Below are 7,828 nucleotides of genomic sequence, written 5' to 3'. Positions count from 1 at the left end.
TTTCTGCCAAATTTGTTTACTATCTAAATATCTTGGACCAGATTAATGATATTGCACCTGTTCTGAGGTTTTGTGCAGGCATTATGTGTTAATTATTCCATTTAAGATGTTGCACAATTTCTTCATTTCATGTTTTTTTAATAAATTGTTTAACAATGGATTTATAAATAAAACATTATGGATGGGATCTCATTGAAATGGGAACAAAACAGCTGGAATAATAAGGTGGTAAATGTTACCCTTTCCATTAGAACACTTCTGAATAATATCTGGAAAAGTTTGTGTCTGCCAAACCATTCTCATTACATTACGTATTTCAAATGATCACCAAATGCACAAATACAAAGTGTAATTATTATCCATGACTACTCTCTTCACACTTTTGTTATAAGCAAATACTATTATGAAATTTTCATAGAGTTTGCTACCTAAGCAGTAAAATGGGTGGATATATTGCACTTCTCAGGCTAAAACATGCCCGTGTTACAGAATTTTTATTTTGCAAGCTATGTGTTGAGGCTGTTACATAAAATGGTTGTTTGATAAGCATCTTCTAAATTAAATGTGAGATGTAACAGCCTTCCATTTATATTTTCAAGTAACAATAGAAAGGGTTCTCAATTTGGGAGTATGCCATTAAATCTTTACCTTCATAATTTCCTTAAGACAATGCAAGACACAAAGAAGAAATGTAAAATGAAGACTTCATTTGGCATAAAATTTGTTGAGAATTTGTATTTTACTTTTCATTTGGAAATGCACCTCAGTAACAGGCCTATCTGGCCCAATGAACATTCCTGACAAGAATCCAACCAGTTTTGTTTTGTTATGATCTGAAAATGAAATGGAAATTTAATATAGCATACAGTAATGGGCAGTAAATGAATATATACAGCATTAAGTGTTTTTCCCTTTTAGTTCATTTATTTTGAGTAATCCTTGTCAAGAAATACTGGAGAGACCAAGATGGAGATCTAACTGTCCTTTACATTACAGTAATGTGTGCCTGTGTACTTTCAGTGAATTAAGTATTGGGTCAGAAAGTCTTCCAGTTTGATGGTAAACTTGCATATCAAAGAAGTTCAATTTTGTTTCCAAATTCAGTGCATAGTGTATCTTAAAGGCGCCATGACGCCAAACTCACTGTTGCTCAATCCTCTTTTATTCTCCTTATCGTAACTCCACCATCATTGCACATTAAAAACCTGATGTTGTTTGGCTATTTGAATATATTAATATATATTTTGCAGTCAGCGCTACTTATCAACGATAATAGATCAATATCACTATGCCAACATGTGCCTTGCCCCATTTTAAAACTGGTTGCTTTCAGGAGTGAATTTATGCAAATTACATGATCATATCTGAATCCTTCCAGCAATGATCATCTGTTGTGTACCCTCCTTTATCCAAGTGACTTTTCTTCAAGTTAGTTTAGAAATTATGGCCAGTGAAAGCATATACCTTTTCTAGTAGTTTGTTGATGGTGTGGTTTGAAAATGGCAAATTTGTTGGGACAATGCCTAAAGTGGCCTAGAAATCATAATGGTTTGATCACCAGTTTCTTTCCACTTAACCTGAGTGGACCATGACAAGGACCATTCCTGTCTGGCGAATAGTCACATGTGCTATAGATATGTCATCCGTATCAAATGAAGAAAGGTGTTATTCCTCATCCTATGCTTCATTAATGTTTCTGGATGAAAAACCAGTTATGTTCATCAGTCACAACTCACCCATGTTTTTATATCGCATGCTGGTATTGTAGTAAATCCCACGAAAGGACGTGGATTCAGCCCGGTGCATCATGGGTAAAGCCCCACCACCACTGGGCACATCTACATGAAATGGTAACAGAAAGCAGCATCCATCATCAAAGATCCTCACCACCCAGGCCATGCTCTTTTCTCACTGTTGCAGTCAGGTAGCAGGTACAAGAGCCTCAGGACTCGCACCACCAGGTCCAACAACAGTTACTACCCCTCAAACATCAGGCTCTTGAACAAAAGGGGATAATTACACTCATCTATTGAGATGCTCCCACAACCAATGATCTCACTCTAAGGACTCTTTATCCTGTTATTTCATGCTCTCGTTATTTATTGCTATTTACTTATAATTGTATTTCATCAGTTTGTTGTCTTCTATGCTCTTGCTCTTACATTGATCCTGTTTACAGTTACTGTTCTATAGACTTGTTGAGTATGCCTACAAAAGAAGAATTTTGGGGTTGTATGTGGTGACATGTATGTACACAGATAATAAATCTTACTTTGAACTTTGAACTGTGATTTAGAGGCCCACTTACACTCAAAGATTTAACCATGTTCTGCTGCGGACTGAGTGTTCTTTAAGAAATTGATTCTATTGATCCTAAGACTGCTGAGCCCCACTGCTGTACTACTATTTAGAAACTATACCGGAACCAGTGGCTGCATGTTTGGACTGGAGCTTTAAGTTAGGCGTTACCGGTATATAACACGGTCAATAATCACAGCAGAGAAGGCCTTCAAGTGTGAATAGTTTTACAATGATATTAGTGGAGATCATTGTATTGAAAATTTCTGCAGGCTTCATGTAGTAGTAGGCCAACTGTCGATCCCAGGGGATCATGGGTTTGTGCCTCTGGTGGACTGTGTCCTCTCCAGGGTGCAAGCCTGGGCAGGAAAATTTGTAGAACCGGCTGTTGCCCAAGCTGTGGCTTTCCCCTCTCCGCATCCAAGGGAAGGGCAAGTGTCGATACAGCTTAACACCAGTGTTGTCGCAGAGGTTGCCAGAGTGAAGCTGTAAACAACATCAAACTGCCTTAGGGACCCCGGCTCTGGATTTCTTCCTTGAGGTTTACTCCCGAAGCCTTTCCCATGGGTGGGTGTGGCCACAAGGAAACGGAGGTTTAAAATCAGAGTTTTCCTTCTCCTAGGTGGGGTGCCGTCCAAGGCTGAGAGCCCCACCTGCCCAAAGCAACTGGTTTTGAGGTGCCGGTGGTACGCCGTTGCCCTTTCTCTTGTCAGTAGAAACAGTTCCACTGGGCCTAATAGCTAAGCCACACATGAAGGCCAAGAGTTGGACTTGGTTGTCAGAGGCTGTTAGAGACACACACTGGAACCTTAGGAATGTATGCTTCGGCTATAACTGAATCTTTCAAACGATTATCAAAGGACCACATTATCATTTGCTCACATCACCACTTAACACCACACAGCAAGGTTTCAAACATAAATGATTTTTAAACTGTTACAAAGATGTTAAATAAATCAGCATTTAATGACAATACTACAGCCAGTTGTTCAGTGGTTCCTAGCATGATGCCGGTCTTCAGCCAATTCAAAGTCAAGGTCAAATTTAAATTTATTATCAGAGTACATAGATATCACCACGTACAACCCTGAGATTCTTTTTCTGCTTGGGTACTTAGCAAATCTATAGAAAAGTAGCTGTGAACACGATCTGTAAACTGTAAACAAGAACAGTTACTACCCCTCAACCATCAGTCTCTTGAACAAAAGAGGATAACTACAACATTCTACTTCTGGTATTTCCACAACCAATGATCTCACTTTAAGGACTCTTTATCTTGTCTTTTCATGCTCTCATTATTTATTGCTATTTATGTATATTTGCATTTGCACAGTTTGTTGTTCATTGATCCTGTTTACAGTTACTGTTCTATAGATTTGTTGAGTATGCGCGCAGGAAAAAGAATCTCAGAGTTGTATGTGGTGACATATACGTACTTTGATAAAAAGTTTTACTTTGAACTTTGAACTCCCCCCAGCTCAATCAAGAAGGAGGTGCTTCCAAATTAATCATATTAATCACTGTTTTATTATTTTAAATGAAGCACATTTTAATCTAAGGAATAAATTCTTAACAGAGATTATAAATCTGCAAAGGATTTTCAAGACACCAGTACAATTCTTACAAACTAGAAAAGCACATCAATTAATTGCAGCCAAAAAAGGCTTTTGGAAGAGATCCACCTTAAACTGAGGTCAAGGTGTGAAATCTGGGGTTTCTCCATAATTCCCAACAACCCTCATTGTTTTCTAATAATTATACCATTCTGTTGGTAATGACATCAACTCTGGGTGATATTTTGTAATTGTATTAAACAGATCAAGTGGTTAGAATGCCTTAATGAAGTCAACACTGTTTCTCTTGATCAGGTCAGTCTTAATTAGGTTAACACGAACCTACCCTGTTACTTTGGTAAGGACAAGAGGATGGGCAAATGGCATTGTTTCAAAGTTTAAACATGTACTTATTAATGGAATGATCTGGATGGTATAACAAACAAAAGCTTTTCATTGTACCTTGGTACACGCAACAACAATAAACGAATTCTTTTGAGTATTTAACAACAAGCATCTTGAATCCTGTGCTTTTAGACTATAATGTGAGCAATTTCTTCACTAAGAGGGAGGAAAATCTCTGGAATTCTCAAACCAAAACTGCCGCGAAAGTTCAGATATCGATTACATTCAAGACTGAGATCAAAAGATTTCTGCATTTTTGAGTAATCAAAAAATATGGAGATTGGGCAGGAAGATAGCATTGAGGTAGAAATTTACCCAACATTTTTTTGAATGAATTGCCTCCTCCTGGATCAGTAATAATAACAAGACACTAAGATTTCATAAAGGAAGAAATTAATTTCATAAAATTTGAAATACCCTTTAAGTGTCAGTTATGAAAATTAACACCTTTAAGTGTCCTTTGTTGCATTTGAACCATCCACTAAACTCCATAGGTTATCTTAGGGTTAAAAAGTAGTATCCAGAGGTTATCCTTGTTTTAATAGCATTTCTGAAGTTGTGCTACTAATTGATTCTAAGGATCCAATAGTTCAATGTTCCATTTAATATCAGAGAATGCATACAATAAACAACCTGAAATTCTTGTCCTTCACAGACATCCATGAAAACAGATGGGTACCCCAAAAGAGCGAGTGACAGTAAAAATGATAGAACCCTTAAAGCCCCCCTATTCCCCCTCCCATGCACAAGCAACAGCAAGCATCAACCCACCCTCTCCCCTCCCTCACTACAGCAAATAGCATCAACACCCACCACCCTCCAAGCAAGCAGTAGCAAAGCCCTCAAGAGACAACAAAAGCTAGTCATTCACCCAACAATTTGCCATGCTACAGGCTCTCTATCTCTCTCTCTCTCTCTCTCTCTCTCTCTCTATCTCTATCTCTCTCTCTAATAAAGAGCTACATGTAATATTGATGTGACTCAGACACCGCTGTAAATTGAACAACCACGTTTATTCACCAGACTTCCATTTTTTACTTCTCCACATCCTGACGTCATACGCACTCTGACACTACGAATACTCACACAATACATTACATCCCCCTTCTCAAGATTTTTTTTACAACACTGTGAATTACCAAAACAATGCCTCTAGGTATGCCCTTCTCACAGTGCAACAACCATGACATAAGCTAAAACATCTTAACTTCTTGTACTGTATTCTGCATTGTATCTTACAATACTAACAGCAGTGTATTTTCTTTTACTAACATAGACTAATAAACCTTTTATTTCACACCTTGGAACTTATGACATGTGTGACTTTGCCTCAAACTGTATGTCTAGTCTCTGTATCTAGCTGGAAGTTTGACTTGTCTCCCAGACCGTGTGTGATACAACTGTGACTGTGCTTGTCCTTCATCAGTGTCAGTCTCTCGAGTGACCTCTGTGTCTTTGGGGTCTGCATCACTCTTGGTGTCATTTGTTTCCATGTCTGTATATGTGGAAATGTCCTGTGCATCTGTATGTGGAAACTCCCTCTCGCCTGTCTTCAGTAGATACTTCCTGTTCCTCCTGTAGACTCTTCCATCCGACGTGCGAACTATGAAGGATCTCGGTTGCTGATGTCTGTTCACAACCACAGTTGGTTGCCAAATGTCTCCTCTTTGTATTCTGACATTTTCACCTGTATGCAGATCTGGCAACTGTCTTGTATGTCTGTCATAGTAACTCTCTTGCTTTATTTGCTTGTACTTTTGCTTGTCATATACTTGAGGATTACCTTCAGGAGTCAGTAGAGTTGTGGATGTTGGCAGTTTGGACTTCGGATGACGTCCCATCAACAGCTGTACAGGAGAGAACCCCACACCCTCAATCAGTGTGTTGCGGTATTCAAGCAGAGCAATGTAAGGGTCACCGTTGCTGCTTTGTGCCATCTTGAGCATGTTCTTGACAGCTTGTACAGTTCTCTCTGCTTGTCCATTAGACTGAGAGTGCCCTGGACTGGAAGTAACATGTTGAAATTCCCAGCTTTCTGAGAACCCTCTGAACTCACCACTGGCATATTGTGGACCATTGTCACTAACGACAATATCTGGAATACCATGTCTTGCGAATGTCGACTTTATTGCGGTAATGACACCTCGACTGGACGTGTCACTTAACTTCGCAAGCACGAGGAATTCTGCAGATGCTGGAAATTCAAGCAACACACATCAAAGTTGCTGGTGAACGCAGCAGGCCAGGCAGCATCTCTAGGAAGAGGTACAGTCGACGTTTCGGGCCGCGACCCTTCGTCAGGACTAACTGAAGGAAGAGTTAGTAAGAGATTTGAAAGTGGGAGGGGGAGGGGGAGATCCAAAATGATAGGAGAAGACAGGAGGGGGAGGGATGGAGCCAAGAGCTGGACAGTTGATTGGCAAAAGGGATATGAGAGGATCATGGGACAGGAGGCCCAGGGAGAAGGAAAAGGGGGAGGGGTTAAAAACCCGGAGGATGGGCAAGGGGTATAGTGAGAAGGACAGAGGGAGAAAAGGGAGAGGGAGAAAAAGAATCTATGTATATAAATAAATAACGGATGGGGTACGAGGGGGATGTGGGGCATTAGCGGAAGTTAGAGAAGTCAATGTTCATGCCATCAGGTTGGAGGCTACACAGATGGAATATAAGGAGTTGTTCCTCCAACCTGAGTGTGGCTTCATCTTTACAGTAGAGGAGGCCGTGGATAGACATATCAGAATGGGAATGGGATGTGGAATTAAAATGTGTGGCCACTGGGAGATCCTGCAGACTGGGAGATTGTTTTGCTGAACACCTACGTTCCATCCACCAGAGAAAGCAGGATCTCCCAGTGGCCACATATTTTAATTCCACATCCCATTCCCATTCTGATATGTCTATCCACGGCCTCCTCTACTGTAAAGGTGAAGCCACATTCAGGTTGGAGGAACAACACCTTAAATTCCGTCTGGGTAGCCTCCAAACTGATGGCATGAACATTGACTTCTCTAACTTTTGCTAATGCCCCACCTCCCCCTCATACCCCATCCGTTATTTATTTATATACACACGTTCTTTCTCTCTCTCTCCTTTTTCTCCCTCTGTCCCTCTGACTATACCCCTTGCCCACCCTCTGGGTTCCCCCCCCTTTTCCTTCTCCCTGGGCCTCCTGTCCCATGATCCTCTCATATCCCTTTTGCCTATCACCTGTCCAGCTCTTGGCTCCATCCCTCCCCCTCCTGTCTTCTCCTATCATTTTGGATCTCCCCCTCCCCCTTTCAAATCTCTTACTAGCTCTTCCTTCAGTTAGTCCTGACGAAGGGTCTCGGCCCGAAACGACAACTGTATCTCTTCCTAGAGATGCTGCCTGGCCTGCTGCGTTCACCAGCAACTTCGATGTGTGTCACTTAACTTGGTGATCTCCGGATATTTTGAATAGTAGTCCACACAAAGCAGATATTCTGTACCAGATATTCTGGTTGAGATCTTGTGGGTCCATGCAAATCCTCGTCTTTTTTTCTGTGACCACTGTCACCATACTATTCACCCAGTCGGTCGGTTCTATTTGTCTT

Source organism: Mobula birostris, chromosome 10 (assembly GCF_030028105.1).
Source record: "Mobula birostris isolate sMobBir1 chromosome 10, sMobBir1.hap1, whole genome shotgun sequence".
Classification (NCBI taxonomy): Eukaryota; Metazoa; Chordata; class Chondrichthyes; order Myliobatiformes; family Myliobatidae; genus Mobula; species Mobula birostris.
Note: the sequence above shows the minus strand (reverse complement) of the source record.